Source organism: Halichoerus grypus, chromosome 12 (assembly GCF_964656455.1).
Source record: "Halichoerus grypus chromosome 12, mHalGry1.hap1.1, whole genome shotgun sequence".
NCBI lineage: Eukaryota > Metazoa > Chordata > Mammalia > Carnivora > Phocidae > Halichoerus > Halichoerus grypus.
The window spans coordinates 99,319,412-99,336,784 of NC_135723.1; the positions used below are offsets into that span (position 1 = coordinate 99,319,412).

The following is a 17,373-nucleotide window of genomic DNA, read 5'->3' on the forward strand; positions in this document are numbered from 1 at the left end:
GAGCGGCCTTCTTCCCAGGCAGATAGCTGATGATGTGGTCTCAGCGAGAACCAGAGCATCGACTCCTCCCGCCTGGTCCACAGCTCAGCCAGCAGAGCCTCGGTTCCATCGAGGGAGGCTCTGGGCTCTGGTTTCAGCCCAGTGACGGTGAGATCCTATTTCCTCCGTCTGAGCCCAGTTATCTGAAGCAGATGCTTGTTGGAGGCTGCCTACAATCGCAACCTTACTTCGGCCCCTTATCGTTTCCTTCTAGCTCAGCTTCAGCTCCGAAGGCTTATTTATGCTCAGGAGGAATTTGGTTTGCCCACCGGCTTTCTCCTAAGCATACATAATCCCGACCTTGACAGGGCTTCGTAGGGTGGGGAAAGGTCTGGGTTCCAGGGGGAAATTTCTCCCCGAACGTAACCAGAAGCACAGCGATTTCACATCCACTTTCTTTTCTTCTTCTTCTCTTTTTGCTCCGTCTGTGCTTTCTTTCCCCTCCCCCCTTCCTCGATACAAATTTATAGCAGAAACCTGCCATTCTAGTAATTTAAAAGCTATTTTACTCTAGTGTTAAAGATGTCCTGTATAACAGAGCTCGTAGTTCATTTCATGAAAATTTATTTCCATACACATGAACCAACAATTTCAAAGACCCAATGCATATAAAATTAATAAACCTGAACACTGCCTGATAGCACAACCGTGGTGAAATCTACAAATTGAAATCACTGTTGCAGCCCCAATATATCCACATTTTAAAACTCCGTAGCCTTCTATTTTTTTTTTTTTTTTTTTACTTTTGTTATACATCTGCAATTTTATTTTTTCTTTGGGGTTAGGGTTGGGGGAAACAGAGGTTTTGGCTGAGAAATAAACTTTTTTGCTGAAATTATATCCTGAAAATTTTAAATAAGTACCAGAAAAAGGGGAAGATTGGTAGTTGGTAAACTGGGGCCTAAAGTTGCTATTCCATTTCTGCCACCAGGACTTCCTGTCCCAAACCAAATTATAATAGAGAAGAAAACTCTTCTGTATTTTGCTAGTTAATGATCTAGACAAGAGACAGAGAAGGAGGTGCCACCACAAGTTCCCAAGAATGAAGGGCACAGGTCCATTCATTCTACTGTCTGTGTCCGAGGTACAATCCCTAAGACCCCTATCAAAGAGTGGAAGGTAACTGTATGGACTCGATTTGCTTCCAGACCTTTTCCAGAGCTTTTCTGTCCAGCTGTCGCTGACAACGATGACAAGGCAAGCGAAGACCAAGGCCACACCTATGGTGGCCCCTTCAAATTTCCAGCATAAGTGTTGTTCCCTCAGAGCTGAGCGGCAGCTTTTGAATTCATGTCCTCTTAGATGAGCTGCATGTGATTTTCTCCGCGTACCCTGAGGAACCACACTCAGGGGTGGCTTTAGTCTGGAAATTAGAACATGGAGCACATTCTTCTGCCACCATAAACTCTTCCACCAGCCAGCACGGCAAATTTGAGGTGCTCACAGAGCTTTAAGGTGAAAGCGCAGAGCACCCAACAGAGGTGGCTGCCCTGGGGGGCGGCCACACCGCCCTCCCCCACAGGCATGGCGTGCTCAGCGTTCCGCCCGTCGGGACAGAGGGACTTGCTCGACTGGCCTCCTGCCTCGGTCGGAGCGCTTACACTGCAGCCCTCCAGGAGGTTCCAGGTCAGGGCTGCGAAATGCTGGGATTGCCTATGGGGGCAAAGGCATTATTGGGACATCCCCATGGCCACGGCAAGAAAAAGCCAACACGCATTTGTTGGACGGGGCTGTGAGCTCACTTCTTCAGACCCGCACGGCCCTCGGGACAGGCCACGGGGCGTAGGGTCTAGTGTCCCCCCACCCCATGGCCTTCTAAACCAAATAAACGTTTGCCCTCTAGTGAGCCGTCTTGGTGTGGGGGTAGGGGGCACCGGAAGGGCAAGTTCAGCTGTCCTTAGGACATTTGGGTTAAGACGAGAAGGTCTAGAGTTGGGGCCATGGAACTGTCCTGGTGATAGACCAGAGTAACCCAGGACAACTCAGCCTCTTGCATCAAAGAAAAGAGAGAAGGAGATCGAGCAGCTAGAGTGCCCGATACCTGCCAAGTGTTTTCTACTCACTTTGCATACATTAATTCATTTAATCTTCGGGTTTCGTACATGAAGGAGGTAGGCTTTCCCCTTTTACAGATGGGGAAACTGAGTTCTTTGAAAGCTCCCTGGTCAGCAGTCCTCAGTGCCTAAGCCAGCTGAGGGGGTAGATCCTATTTCCCTTATTCTGCATTATTCCGTTGTTTTGCATTGTGTCTTATATATAGAAGGCACTCATTGAATACTTGAAGAAGCAGCCCTCCCCTGTCTTCCTAGGGTGGCCTGCCCCTTAGAGCAGATCTTGCTAGACTTTAATAAGACCTTAACTAATTAGGGGTGCTCTCTGTTTCCTTTGAGGCAGGGGATCATCCATAAGCCTCCAGTTCCCTGATACAAATCAGGACCACATGCTCTGGCCACATCCGTGTCTCAGTCCGGGTAAACATATCTGCAGGAGGCTCCCGGGGTCAGGTTCCCGGTTCTGCAGTTCAAGCCCTCTAGTTAGTATCACAGCCTTTCATCGGGCTTCTTCAAGCAAGACAAGCACATGACCGCCATTATCTTTCCTCTATCTGACCCACTGCCAAGCCCACCATGTATCTTAACAATAATGTTGTGTCCTGTGTCCCCAAAACATTTGATAAGAGCGTTCAGAACAAATACAGATCCCCCAAGGGATTATAATCCTATTAATTTTGATTTTACATCTACATTAGTCAAATTAATTCCTTCTGGGCTGAGATTTATACGTATCTCACAACCACTATAACAGCAAGTAGAGAATCTTTTCATTTTCTGACCTGATTTATTCAACTATATCTCTTTGCGTCTAGGAAAAAACCAAAAAGATTGTTTCTCGAAATGTTTGAGAAGTTGAGCAGAGTATATAGAATCTGGCTGTGTGATCACCAATTTCTTGGAAACACTGTTAAGGTTTGTTGCTTCCTACCATTAACACACCCCATCACCACACCCCTTCTCAGTCCTTAAGGTGTAAGGTAGCATGTATTAAACTTCTTTTTACTTATTTATTTTTAAAGATTTTACTTATTTGAGAGAGAGAGTGCGCATGAGCAGAGCAGAGGGGCAGAGGGAGAGGGAGAAGCAGGCTCCCCACTGAGCAAGGAGCCCGAAGTGGGGCTCGATCCCAGGACCCTGAGATCATGACCTGAGCTGAAGGCAGATGCTTAACCGACTGAGCCACCCAGGCACCCACTTCTTTTATTTTTAATTTGAAAAAAATTTAGACAGAAAGAAGTTGAAAAGATAGTGCAAAGAATTTTTATACATTCTTCACTGAGATTCCCCAAATGTTAACATTTTATATTCATTCTCTCTCTCTTTCTATATGTGTACATATACACATAGAGGGTGCTCAATTAATGCATGTTGAGTTACTTGATGTCTTGAGGGCATTGGATTATATGATCTCTAATTTTCCTTCTCTAAGGAATCTATGATCTTATTGCTTATATATAAGGTAAATTCTTTCATAATATTTGTAATATGTATTCATATACAGCATCAAAACACCAATAACTAATCAACTTAGCCAAATGATAAGCTAATAGTTCAGATGCAAATGCTTGGCACTTCCATAGAAAAAACATCACACTAGATGCCAACTCATACAAGAATTGTCTTGTAAATAGGACATGAGTGAGAGCTAATTACCCCTGCCCAAGAAATGGAAAATAAGAGGAAACTGACGTAGACCCAGAAGAGGTAGACCTGGGGATGGATCAAAGTCACCTGCCCATCTGGGACTCACTGAAGCTTACAGGCGACATTGATGCCCACACTCATGGGTCCCACCAGTGCCGCAGACTGAACTGGCTCACGCCGAAGTCCCTAAGTCAGCTTGTTTCCCTGTGTCCTCTGTTCAACGTGGTGACACGGTCACCAGTTCTGGGAGTTGAGATCCTCCTCAAAAATGTTCTTCCATTCCCAGCTTCTGATCAGTCACCAAGTTCTGCCCAGCTAGGCGACTGTGGGCCCTGCTTGCTCAGGAGAGCTCAGGAGCTATCCAGGTGAGAGAGACATGGGGGCTTGGTATTTAGAGAGTCTTAATCAGAAAATGCCCAGAGATAAGTATTTAAGGAGACACGGTCTAGAAAGCTGACTGGGGAAGCCAGGGTAGTTCTGAGGATGTGGCTGCTTCTGTCCCATTGTATCTTGTGAGCTTAGTGCTAGCAAGAGTTAGAGACCGGTTGCTAAGAAAGCAACTTGGAGGGGTGCCTGGGTGGCTTAGTCGTTAAAGGTCTGCTTTTGGCTCAGGTCATGATCCCAGGGTCCTGGGATCGAGCCCCATGTTGGGCTCCCTGCTCAGTGGGGAGTCTGCTTCTCTATCTCCTGCTCCCCCTGCTTGTGCTCTCTGTCAAATAAATAAATAAAATCTTTTTTTTTTTTAAAGACTTTATTTTCATAAGAGACAGAGAGAGAGAGAGAGGCAGAGGGAGAAGCAGGCTCCCCGCTGAGCAGGGAGCCCGATGTGGGACTTGATCCCAGGACCCTGGGATCATGACCTGAGCCGAAGGCAGACGCTTAACCATCTGAGCCACCCAGGCGCCCCAATAAATAAAATCTTGAAAGAAAGAAGAAAGAAAGAAAGAAAGAAGAAAGAAAGAAAGAAAGAAAGAAAGAAAGAAAGAAAGAAAGAAAGAAAGAAAGAAAGGAAGGAAGGAAGGAAGGAAGGAAGGAAGGAAGGAAGGAAGGAAGGAAGGAAGGAAGGAAGAAAGGAAGAAAGAAAGGCTCTAAACGCCATCACAGGGATAACTCCGCAGACTCAGAGGGACCACCTGGTCCAGGGGGCCGTGGGGGGCTTCGGGGGAAGGACCCCGGAGAACTGCACTAGGAAACAGCTTGCAGAGCCCGCCTGCCTGCTTCTGCCTATGCTCATCTCCAGATTGCTAAATCATGTCTCCCTGCTTTGTTGCATTAGGGGTGAGCATTCGGCAGAGATGTGTGGCCTAATCATCATTTTCAGACACACTGAATCAGGTCAAGCCTAAACTAGAAAGGAGTTGTAATAGAGATGAGAGAAGAGAGAGACTCTAGAACTCTAGAGACGAAACAGGCAGACCTTGGGAACTAAATGTGGGAAGTGAGCATGAGATGCAGAAAAAGGGCATTCACCCTGGTTGAGGCCCTACTGTGTGCCAGGCACTGCACATACTGTAGTATTTATGTGAGGCAGCCCTCATTAGCCCCATTTTATGGATGAGAAATCGAGTTTCAGAGAGGTGAAGTGACTTGCCAAGGGTCACACAGCTAATAAGGACAGGGTCAAGACACTACCCATTAACATAAAACCTTTTTTTTTTTTTTTTCTGTTTAAGCAGCATAACCTAGTCTTGAAATGAAACCTTAAACAAAACCCCAATACATAAAACAGATCTGCTCTCATGGGGCGCCCGGCTGATTCAGTTTGAAGAGCATGGGATGCATGATCTCGGGGTCATGAGTTTGAGCCCTATGTTGGGCATAGAGATTACTTAAATAAATAATAAATATACTTAAAAAAAAAAAAAAACCCCAGATCTGCTCTGGTTAGAAAGGTATAAAGGGAAAAGCAAAACTATGGAGACAGTAAGAAAATCAGTGGTTGTCGGGGGGTAGAGGGAGGGAGGAATGACGAGGTGGAGCAAGGAGAATTTTTAAGCTAGAGAAACAGCTCTTTATGATATTATAATGGTGGATACATGTCATTGTACATTTGTCCAAACCCACAGAATGTACACCACCAAGAGTGAACCCTAATGTTGACTATGGGCTCTGAGAGATGAGGATCTGTCAGTGGAGGTTCATCATCTGTAACAAATGTCCCACTCTGGAGGAGGATGTTGATGGTGGGGAGGCTGTGCATGTGTGGGGGGCAGAAGGAAATGGGGACTCTCTGTACCTTCCTTTCAATTTTGCTGTGAACATAAAACTGCTCTAAAAATAAAATCTATGTAAATTTTATTTTATTTTTTTTAAGAGTGGGAGAGAGGCAGAAGGAGAGAGAGAGAGAGAGAATCTTAAGCAGGCTCCATGCCCAGCATGGAGCCCAATGAGGGGCTCGATCTCATAACCCTGTCATCATGACCTGAGCTGAAATCAAGAGTCAGGTGCTTAACTGACTAAGCCACACAGGTGCCCACCCCCCTCCCTGGAAATTTTATTTTGAAAAGGATGAGGGGCCTCAAGTATCCCCAACCTCCATGCCACTCCTCCCTTTGGAAGTCCCTGATGCCACCAAGGGTCCTTCAAGGGCATGGGCGATATAAAGGCCATCATCCCCACCACAAGAGGCAACCCCTTCTGTGAAGAGGCCAAAAGCAGCCCTCTGTAGTCCACACCAGAGGTATGGTACAGCTCTTTCTTCTCACCATTCTGAATTCTGTTCCTGGGTCTCCTCCCCCAGATGGATAGCAGGAATCTATCTCCCAGAGGGTGATCCTTCCAGGTGTTAACCTCTCAGGTCATAAGGAGCTCGCATAACTAGAATGTGTTTGCCCCAGTGCTGTGAACTCTGGGGGTCTACTCAGGCCCAGACAACATCTCAGGCCAGCCACCCTGTGGGAAAAGAAAGAGTGTCTAGAGACGGACATGGCCAGGACAGCTCTGAGACCCAGACAACTTCTATAGCTCAGAAAGGAGAATGAAAGAGAAAGTTACGAGAAGCTTCCTGCTCCATCTCCCTAGGTCGCAGGCCTTTTTTTTTTTTTTTTTTACTTTTAAAATTCCTACTTATTTCCTTGTCACAGCAGTCAACCCAGCGTGGACCCCCAGGAGGCATTTAACAAAGGCAAACTGAGTAAAGAATTGTGAGGCCTTTAGGGAGACTCCCTCCTCATCAGCTAGGGACTCACTGAACATGGTATAACAGTTGCAATAAATGATTCACTTAACTGACAGAGCCACCCAGACATCCCAACAATAAATGATTCAAAAGCAAGGAGAGAGGAAATGTCTCCTCCAGCCTCCTAAGCTATGACCCAGAGGTGAGAAAGTTTTTTTTTGTTTTTTTGTTTTTTAAAGATCTTATATATTTATTTGACAGAGAGAGACACAGCGAGAGAGGGAACACAAGCAGGGGGACTGGGAGAGGGAGAAGCAGGCTTCCCGCGGAGCAGGGAGCCCAATGCAGGGCTCGATCTCAGGACTCTGGGATCGTGACCTGAGCCGAAGGCAGACGCTTAAGGACTGAGCCACCCAGGCGCCCCGAGAAAGTTTCTGATGGGGGAAAATGGATTGAAGAAGCTCTCCTTAAATTTAGAACCGTAAGAACCCTTCAGAACCCTTCATTAGCCCTTCTGGGTCCCAAGGTAGCATTTGCTATCCTGAGGAATAATGTTTCCTCCAACCTAATCTTGTTCATCAATATCACCAGTGGGAGGCAATGGCTCAGAACATCTCAAAGAACCATCCCTCAATCACTAACTTTGAGTTCAGTTATATCCCCTCAATGTGTGTGACTAATAGGATGCAGCAGAACAGATGCCATTCTAATTTCTGGCCAAGGCCTTATTGGCCCAGCAGTTTTTACTTCCTGCTTCTTTGGAATGGTTGTCCTCGAGCCACCGCCACGCTGCGAGAAACCCACACTACATGAAGAGGCCACGTGCAGGTGCTCCAGCTCACAGCCCCATCTGAGCCCCCAGCCAAACCCAACATCACCTGTGGTCATGTGGGTGCACCATCTTGGATACCCAACCCAGTCAAACCTGCAGATGACTCCAATCCCAGCCACCATCTGAGATTCCTGACAGAGAAGGACCCAAGGGGGCCCCATAAACCCACACAAATATGAGGGGTATGTTCATTTCCTAGGGCTGCCTTACCACAATACTACAAACTGTGTGGCCTAAAACAATCGAAAGTCATTCTCTCACAGTTCTAGATGCCGGAAGTCTGAAATCAAGGTGTAAGCAGGGAGGTGCTCCCTCCGAAACCTCTAGGGGAGGGTCCTTCCTTGCCTCTTCCAGCTTCTGGTAGTTCCAGGCGTTCTTTGACTTAATGGCAACATAATTCCAATCTCTGCCTCCAATGTCACATGGCCTTCTTCACTGACATCTCCAACCAATTTCCCTCCTCTTGTGAGGACACCAGTTATACTGGATTTGGACCCACCCTAGTAAGCTCATCTTAACTTGATGACATCTGCAAACATTTTATTTTCAAATAAGGTCACATTCACAAGTACTGAGGGTTAGAACTTCAGCATGTATTTTGGGGGGACACAATTTAACCCACAACCCTTGTACACAAGGAACATAAGCTGACTATTTAAGGGACGCCAGTCTATGATTAAAAAGTGGATATGCAGGGGCGCCTGGGTGGCTCAGTCGTTAAGCGCCTGCCTTCGGCTCAGGTCATGATCCCAGGGTCCTGGGATCGGGCTCCCTGCTTCTCCCTCTCCCACTCCCCCTGCTTGTGTTCCCTCTCTCGCTGTGTTTCTCTCTGTCAAATAAATAAATAAACTCTTCAAAAAAAAAAGTGGATATGCAGGTAATTGAAATGTAATTGGCAGTTTGTTTGACTTGGTTTTAGTATAGATTTACATTGGGTTTTGTTTTGTGTCTCTTATGGTGTATTCTTCATTAATCTCTATGTACTTTTACAAAAGTCAAGGTTTCTATTCTAAGCCTATTCTATGTAACTATCAAAGGCTGAGAGTCAGAAGAATTGTATCTGTCCCTGACTAACTGTGTGATCTCAGGCAAATCAACCAGCCTCTCTGGGCATTAGGTGCATTCATTCACCAACCATTTATTAGACTCTTACAATATGTTGGCAGTGGTAGGGGATCAAGAGTTCATACAGCCCAGTGTCTCATTTCACAGATCAGGCAGGTGAGCCAGTGTGGGTTAAAGGAGCTTCCAGTCATAAACCAGCTGTATTCTGATAGTATTCATCGTTAAATGATGGGTTCGGGACAAATTTTCTCAAAGGCTTTTTCCAGTCATTAAACTGATTCTGATTCTAAAACCATGAGTCTATATTTTACCCATTTAAAATTAAAAAGAAATACTACATTCAATTCAGCTGATGCATTTCTGAGACTCAGAAGTTGTGGCTGCCAAATTATGTCACCACCGTTTCCTTGACTTTGATGCTTATGAATTACGAAGCCAGTGAGTAGAAAGTTTCATCAAACCATCAAAAGCTAAAATGGGGTGTTTTTTTTTTGTACTTTCAGTTTGCATAATTTTGAAGATGCTGTTTTTACTAATCCTAATAATGTCTCCATACTTTTAAAAGCCCCTAGAATACCTCATCGTGGCAAAGCTGAATCACAGGGCTTATCTACCAAGAGCTCAGCCTTGCAAAGGCACTCATTGCCTGATTTAATAGAAAAAAATTAATTTGAGACTAACATGCAACAAGAAAAGCGAGTATACATCGTAAGTACATGATATATGATATATACACATATCTATACATTATATATACATATGTATATATCACATACTCATATATCATTTTCTTTGAAAATAGGAAGCGATCTCAAATGTTGTATGGATAGGTGCTGGAACTGTTTGTTTGAGATGTATTATTGGATTCATCCTCCAATTATGCCCAGTGCCAGAGTACCAGACTTAATGATCTGCAGGAATATTTATACGAAAGGACTGCTTTTGGAATTGAAAGGCACGTCATACAGAATGTAAGTTCATGGTGACACCAAGCATGTGCTGGGTAAAAAGATGTTTTAATGATGTATCAGGAGAAAAATCTGGGTAAGTGGGATTAAGATACAGTTTTAGACTATATGTTCTGCCAACATCGCAAAACCTGAGAATATGAATCAGAATTAAAGAGTCATAAAATGAGGAAGTGTTTGCTACCTAGTCAGAGCATGGTATCAATCACGGACGGCTCCAAATGTTGAAAGCCTGTCAGAAGCACGCAGGGACCATTTCTTTGTTCCTGGGCACTCCTGGGCTCCTTCCCCTCTGTTCCCAAATCCTTGTTAAGTGCATTTTTATAGCATTTGACCCACGCATGGTCCTTATTAGTTTATAGTTCATGTACCTGTCCAGGCTGTGAGCATCTGTGGGAGATAAATTATGTCTTAACTGTCTTGTGTACCCAGGGTCTCCCCGTGCCTTGGGTACAGAAGGTGATCAAGGAGCCATCTTTCTCCAGTCCCTCCACTGACAGCAGCAAAGAGGCTGGGGGTGACGCAGCCATGAAGAGGAAGCTGAAATAATGTGCATTTGGAACAGAACAGATTTTTCCTTCCAGGGAGCTCCGGGTAACTGTTAACAAACCTGCTGTTCGTTCGTACCTGTCCCCATCCATCCCTGTCTCGGCTGGCGTGGTGACTTCTAGCCTCTGGACTGTTGGGGGAGGGCCTCCTGCCCCGCCGCCCGATGGCAGCCCCAAGGGCAGCTGTCTCTCCGGAGCACCTGCCGCGGACTCAGACGCAAACAGAGCCGCCCTCCCAAAGGTCCTCCTTCTCCCCCGCTTCCACCGAGTCCGGAGCGTGCCTCAGACGTGGCAGCGATGAAGGAGAGGGAAGTTTTCTCGGACAGACACTTTTGGAAGCAGGGATCGTACGTACCGCGCCTCGGTTGGGGCGCACCCTTGCCAAGGGCCTTTCCGCCCTGAACGGAGGGTCCCCCCCACCTCCCGACACCCACCCCCCCACCCCGCCCCGGCTTTGCCCGGGCTTCGCGGGATCTCCGCCCGATCTCCTAGCCCAGCTGCCGCTCCCTGGGGACCCACAGAGGACAGCGGGTCGGCCCCGGGTCCGAGATCAGGGACCCGGACGGTCTGGGATCGGGTTCCCCGGAGCCCGCTGCACGGCGCTCGTGAAGGTGGAGCTGGACTTGGCGGCGTGAGACCTCGCGGGTAGGCCCTGGGGCGGCCTCGTGCCTTGCACCAGAAGCTTCTCCACGAACTGGCCTTCCTGCTGCTCTTTGCCAGTGAGCAGATGGGAGCCTGGCTCTGCTCCCCGCCCCGCTTCGGGTGGGACAAAACGCACAGTTTTGCGGAGACTTCCTTCTCTCCTCCGAGTTCCCTTTCCCACCGCCTTATACTGAAGGCAGCTGGTGAGGCCCAGGAGCGAGCCGTGGCTCCTCCCATTTGCCTGGCACTTTCCACATTAGCAGTTCCTTCCGTCTTCCCGGGAGAGGTCGGCTTCACTCCCGCCCCTCGCTCCTTCTCTGGTCTGGAGGCTGAAAGGTTCTGCTGAGCCCCGGACTTCTGTAAGGAGGAGAGAATGTCAGGAGTGTCGCCTGCGGCCGCACCACAAAAATGAAAAGGCTGACAAGGAGGGGCAATGCTCTGAGGTTGGCAGCGACCTGGGCCCGGCCGGGTCCTTCGACAGAGGAGTCGCAGAGAGCTAACCGGGGCCGGGTGTTGGGTGCCACCGGGGATTAGGCCCTTTCAGATCCTAGTATTTACACGCCACCCCCACAATAGCCTTCTGCAGAGGGCGAGATTCCCATTTCACAGATGGGAAAGTGGCGGCCCAGAGACTTTAATGGCCTTCCCAGGCTCATGCAGCTGGCCCCGCCTGGCTGTCTACACGAATCATCTTTCTCATGGTTCATCACTCCTCTTCATTTTCCTGTGCTCATTCTGGTCTCTTGCTTATGACAAAGTGTCACCGATTTCAAGGAGTAGAGAATTCGGGTTGGGATTTGACAACCTCACTGGGTCAGAGTTCAAAGTAAGTACATTAGGGCAGTTCTCAAAGTGTCCTCTGTGGAGCGGGGTCCAAAATGTCACCATCTGTCCAGGGAAAAATATAAAAACTAACCACCTAAACAGTTTTAAGGCAGGGTTTTTCAACCTTGGCACTGTTGATATTTTGAGCCTAATGATTCCTTAGCATGGGTGTGGATGGGGGCTGTCCTGGGCGCTGCAGGACATGGAACAGCCTCCCTGGCCTCTGCCCACCAGTCGCCAGGAACACCCCCTCCCCAGCCGGGACAGCCGAAACTGTCTCCAGACATTGCTAAATGTCCCCTGGGGTGGGGGGGCAAAATCATCCCCTCCCTCAGTAGAGAACGCCTTTTTAAAATTGCCCGAGGGATTTTATGTCTTTTCAATCAAATAATAAAAATATTGGACCCTGAATTTTGTATGTCTTCCTGGTTTTTTAATTTCATTTTTCCAGTAATTCATTTTTATTGATTTTATTAAAGTATCAGTCTGCAAGACATTGGGGGAATAAAAAGCAAAACAAAACTGGTCTTTCCCCATGGATGGCTGGAGAAGGAAGCCCTGTCTCGGGGGAGAATATAACGGACAGCCTTGTGAGAGGCCATTGGGAGGACACAGGAACTATCCCACCGGAATCCTGTCCGATGCTCACCAGTGGCTGTGGTGTGTGGCCCTGAACAGAGCCTTTTCTTTTTTTAAGATTTTTATTGGGATGCCTGGGTGGCTCAGTCCTTAAGCATCTGCCTTCGGCTCAGGTCATGATCCCAGGGTCCTGGGATCGAGCCCCGCATCGGGCTCCCTGCTCAGCGGGAAGCCTGCTTCTCCCTCTCCCACTCGCCCTGCTTGTGTTCCCTCTCTCACTGTGTCTCTGTCAAATAAAAAAAAAAAAAATGTATTTATTTATTTGAGAGAGAGAGAGAGCAAGCACAAGCAGGGGTAGAGGCAGAGGGAGAGGGAGAAGAAGACTCCTCGCTGAGCAGGGAGCCCCACTCAGGGCCCAATCCCGGGACTCTAGGGTCCTGACCTGAGCCAAAGGCAGATGCTTAAGCGACTGAGCCACCCAGGCGCCCCTGAACAGAGCCTTTTAATATTTAATTTTTTTTAACATGTGGCAAAGACACATGGTACAAAATTGCAAAGGCACAACGCCCCCTCCACCGCGATACACCTCCCCTTACGGTTACCAGTGTTTCATCTTACACCCCCTACAAGATCTTCCTAGTCTGGGCAGACAGACAGACATTCCTATGTCCTCTTTCTCTCCCTCCGACGATAGACTTTCAAGTGGTGGCAGGTCTCTGGCCACTTCCGGCGGTGCCACGGTGCACACCCTGCCCCCCGCGCGCGCAGGAAATCATCTTGATGGACGACTCTGCAACTAGATTACTTTCAGGCTCTTGGCAAGACTGTTTTTATTGTCGGTGTCATCAACTTCAGGTCTGTATGTTAATATATCTTTTTCTGATTGCAAAAGAAATATATGCATATTATAAAATTGGAGTATCCTAGAAATCTATAACTCTAAATGTGAAAATACCTATAATCTCACTCTGTCCTGCTCCTCATGATGATCACTGTGATTAGATAATCTTCCAGAGGGGTGTGTGTGTGTGTTTAACCATAAATCTGTGTATGTATGTATGTGTGTGTGTGTGTGTGTGTGTGTGTATTTAAACAAATGGAATCATACTGTGTATTCTGTTCTACAACAATTGTCCTTGGATAGTAAGGTTACATAGAAAAATGCCAGACAAAGGTTCTGATACTAGAACAAGAACAATTTAAAATAATCTATTTGTAAAGCAAAGAACTCCTGAGAATACATCTCACCAGATTTCAGAGATGTGAAAATTCGCTGATGTGTAGCCATATGGTTGTATGTTTATTTCCTTAAAGTTCACCCAAAAGGATTGTTCTCATGCAGTATTTATTAAAATGTATGTTTTCTGTCTAACATTATTGAACAAAACAAATATTTCCCTGGACCAGCCTAACCATCTTATTAACTGTAAATTGCATTATCTGAAATGCAATCAATATTCTTCTGGTATACAGTGCTCCTAACATATGATTCTAAACCACATTAGTAGAGGGAGAAGCCTGCAGAAGATTTAACAGGCTTTGTCTTGTCTAGCTATTGTTCAGATTTCTTCATCCAAACCCTGCAGTCTGAACTGAGCATTAATTATCACCGAGAGCAGGGAAAATGTCATTTAAAAAAAAAAAAACAACCATTGACAACCATAGGTCAAGAAATGGCACTTTCAGGTTTGGATACCCAGATCAAACGTTCCTTCCAAGAACATGCTTTGAGCGTGTTTTATACTCCAAGTTCTGAGCTGGGGGCTGGGGGTGACACGAAGGTGGTAAGGACGTAGTCCCTGTCTTTGCAGAGATTTCTTAGGACATGGTTTCTCTCTTTAAGAAAGAGTATACTGTAAAACATTCTACTTCTTGGTGATTTAAGCTCATGTACTAGATATCAAGTAAACATTTTTGCTGCACAGGTGCATATTAAAACCCCCTTCTTGGGGCGCCTGGGTGGCTCAATCAGTTAAGCGTCTGACTCTTGATTTCGGCTCAGGTCATGATATCAGGGTCATGGGATGGAGCCCCACATCTGACTCTGCACTGGGTGTGGAGTATGCTTGGGATTCTCTCTTCTCTCTCCCTCTGCTCCTGCCCCCACCCTGCTTATGCTCTCTCTCTCAAAAAAAAAAAACACACACACACAAAAACTTCTCAGTGCAGGCATCTCTCATCTCCTGCAGAATAAAATTTTTTAAAGTTTCCTTAAACTGAATTTCCACTAAATGAATCCTTCCATTATAAAGTCAGACGGGCTTTCCAAAAACAAAACCAAACCAAAAGCACTGTCTTGACATACAAGGGAAGTATCACTTAAAAAGCAGGCATCTAAAAATTGCAATACTGAAAATGCCTGCTTAAGAGTGTATAGCACTGAGCAAGCACTCGATACATTTTCATTGTTAAATTAACATATTAATGATACTAATATTGGCCATGTTTTTCAAATTCCCCTTTGTCCCTAAAAGGGCTTATCCGCTTCCTAAGTCTGACTCGGAAAATGGCAACACAACCATCACTGCAAAAGGAAACATACCCAGCGACCCTGACACCAACCGTGGGTCTGGTTCACATCCAGTCCCCCTGTGAATATTGCAGTTACCGGAGCTTTAGGATTTGGTGAAGTTCTATTTTACCCTCAAACCTCCATATCTAGCTGCGTCTCTAAAGCAATTTTTTATAGGTTTCGCTTTAATATGCTTCTAGAATTTACTTTTGTCTTACCAATGTATTCGGTAAAGAGGTAAGTGGATAATTGATTAGTTGCCTAAGACTTCGAAATTCTAATATCCAAGCCTCAGTATGAGGGGTCTGATTTCTAAAAACACAGCTTTCTCCTTCCTGACCTGGTGAATCTGCCCCCAACAAACATTACCACTGCTCTCCCTGGAGAGGCAACTCCAGGGCGTCCTGAGTTTTCGCTCATGGTTATCACCATCAGGTGATTAGAGATGTCATAATTGCATGGTCTGATAGTAAATCCCCCCTTACATGTACAGATACATTTAAAAATACCGAAAGTCCTGGATTTAAGATGACACACTTTTTAAACAAATTAATACTAACTCCATAATACATAAACAAACCTTTCTACTACTTCTTTTCCCATAGTAGCTTTTATGCTCTCTCCATTCTTATCCCAGACCTTTATTTAAAAGGTCACGTTTAGGGGTGTGTGGGGGGCTCAGTCAGTTAAGTGTCCGACTCTTGATTTCGGCTCAGGTCATGATCTCCGGGTCGTGAGATGGAGCCCTGTTTTGGGCCCCATGCCCAGTGCAGAGTCTGCTGGAGATTCTCTTTCTGTCTCTCTCTCTGCCCCTCCCCCCTCTCTAAATACAACAAAATAAAAAAATAAAAAATAAAAGGTCACCTTTATAATTCACCCACACTCTATTTGTGATGTCAGTTCCCAGCGGGCAACACTGGCCTATGTTCTTTCCAATTCAGGTTGGTGTCTGGTGTCTGTCTGTCTGTCTCTCTCCCCTGTCTCTTCTCCATCTAAGAATTCATTCTGCATCCAGCTCCAGAGGCCAGTGGTGGCCCAGCGTTTCTCCAGCTTTCTCTGTTTTTTTTCTCCACTCAAATTTTGTAGCCAAAAGCCTGTGTCCAGTGGACACATCAGAGTCTGTGGAAAAAAAAATCCTGAGTTCTACTAGTCACTAAAAGAAGAAAATCACTTAAACTACTCCGTATAATTTGCCATAATATTCAAGTTTACAGGCTTTAGGTTATAAAGCTTCCCTTTGCAAGTGATGTCTACAGAAATCCTGAGCTGCTCAGCTGACCGCATCATCACACGAAACCCCAACCACACACACACAAACATTCACTCAACTTACGAGGTGTCAGGCCTACAGAATTTCAAATGACGTCAGCCACCACCTACTACAGTTTTATGGGCTGGCAACATTTGGAAATGAAGAGCCCGAAGTGTTTTAACAGCAGCCAGCAGTCTGGTACTACAATTTCCTGCAAGGATATCACCCCACAGGTAAAGTCTCCTCTGTAATTGTCAGGGATTAGTCTCCCAGCAAGTACTAGATCCTCCTTCCAGAACTTTCCTGGTACACCTGACACTATCAGTTACCACTAAGGTCTACATATGATGATTTTTTAAAAAGAAGAGAGATAGGAAGTGAATCATCATAAGGTTGGTTTGGTGGGGAGGAAAGATGGGAGTCCGAGTTCTAGCTTTGGGATATTATTATGGGTTGGAAAAAGATATCTTGAAGTCCTAACCCCCAATACTCATCTGGAACTAGGATTTTTGCAGATGTGACTCGTTAAGATGAGGTCAGACTGGAGTAGAGTGGGCCCTTCGTCCAATGACTGGCGTCCTTACAAGAAGAGGGAGGACCACCATGTGAAGACGGACACACAAGGGAATGTCATGATGACTGGAGGAGGAAGAGATTGGAGGGATGTGTCTGCAAGGCAAGGGACACCAAGGGTTTCCAGCCACAGCAGAAACAGGAAGAGGCAAGGAAGGATTCTACCCAGAGTCTCAAAGAGAACTTGACCCTGGTGACACCTTGATTTTGGACTTCCAGGCTCCAGAACTGTCCAACAATCAAGTTCTATGGTTCTCGGCACCCAGCTGATGGTACTTTGTTCAATCAGCCCAAGGAGACCGATCCACATGTAGAAGGCAGGTGACATTGGACAAGAATCCTCATCTTGCCAAAGGTTTTTGTTACTGTACAAAACAGCCTAGGAGGCAGGTACCACAGGACTGTAAGGAGCCCTTTGTGTAAAATGACTACAAAACTCTGGTTATAGTTCGTGTCTGTTCAATTCTCTTCTAAAAGTGGCTCAGAAAGAGCTGGGTGGTGATTACCTAGCATTCAGCATTTGGGTTTCACCCTCGGGACAGGTTTGGTCACATTCTGAGAACAGCAACAAATCGAGAGTGCCAATTCCTCACATGGATGTGGAAAAACCCCGACCTGGGAGGGGGTCTGGCCACCTGGCTCACAGCGTGTCCTAAGTACAGCCGGGCGCCTGAGCTACATCCCCGGGGAAGAAATTCTGAAACCAGCACCTACTTTACTTC

The 17,373-nt window shown here is 46.2% G+C and overlaps 1 long non-coding RNA gene across 1 annotated transcript; it reads left to right on the forward strand.

Moving 5' to 3' along the window:
* Window positions 1–98: 98 nt before the first annotated feature.
* Window positions 99–10,699, forward strand: LOC144379618 (uncharacterized). Its single transcript, XR_013442922.1, has 5 exons — window positions 99–147; window positions 2,906–3,005; window positions 9,318–9,460; window positions 9,555–9,723; window positions 10,153–10,699. It is a non-coding gene; the product is annotated as an uncharacterized LOC144379618 (long non-coding RNA).
* Window positions 10,700–17,373: the final 6,674 nt, after the last annotated feature.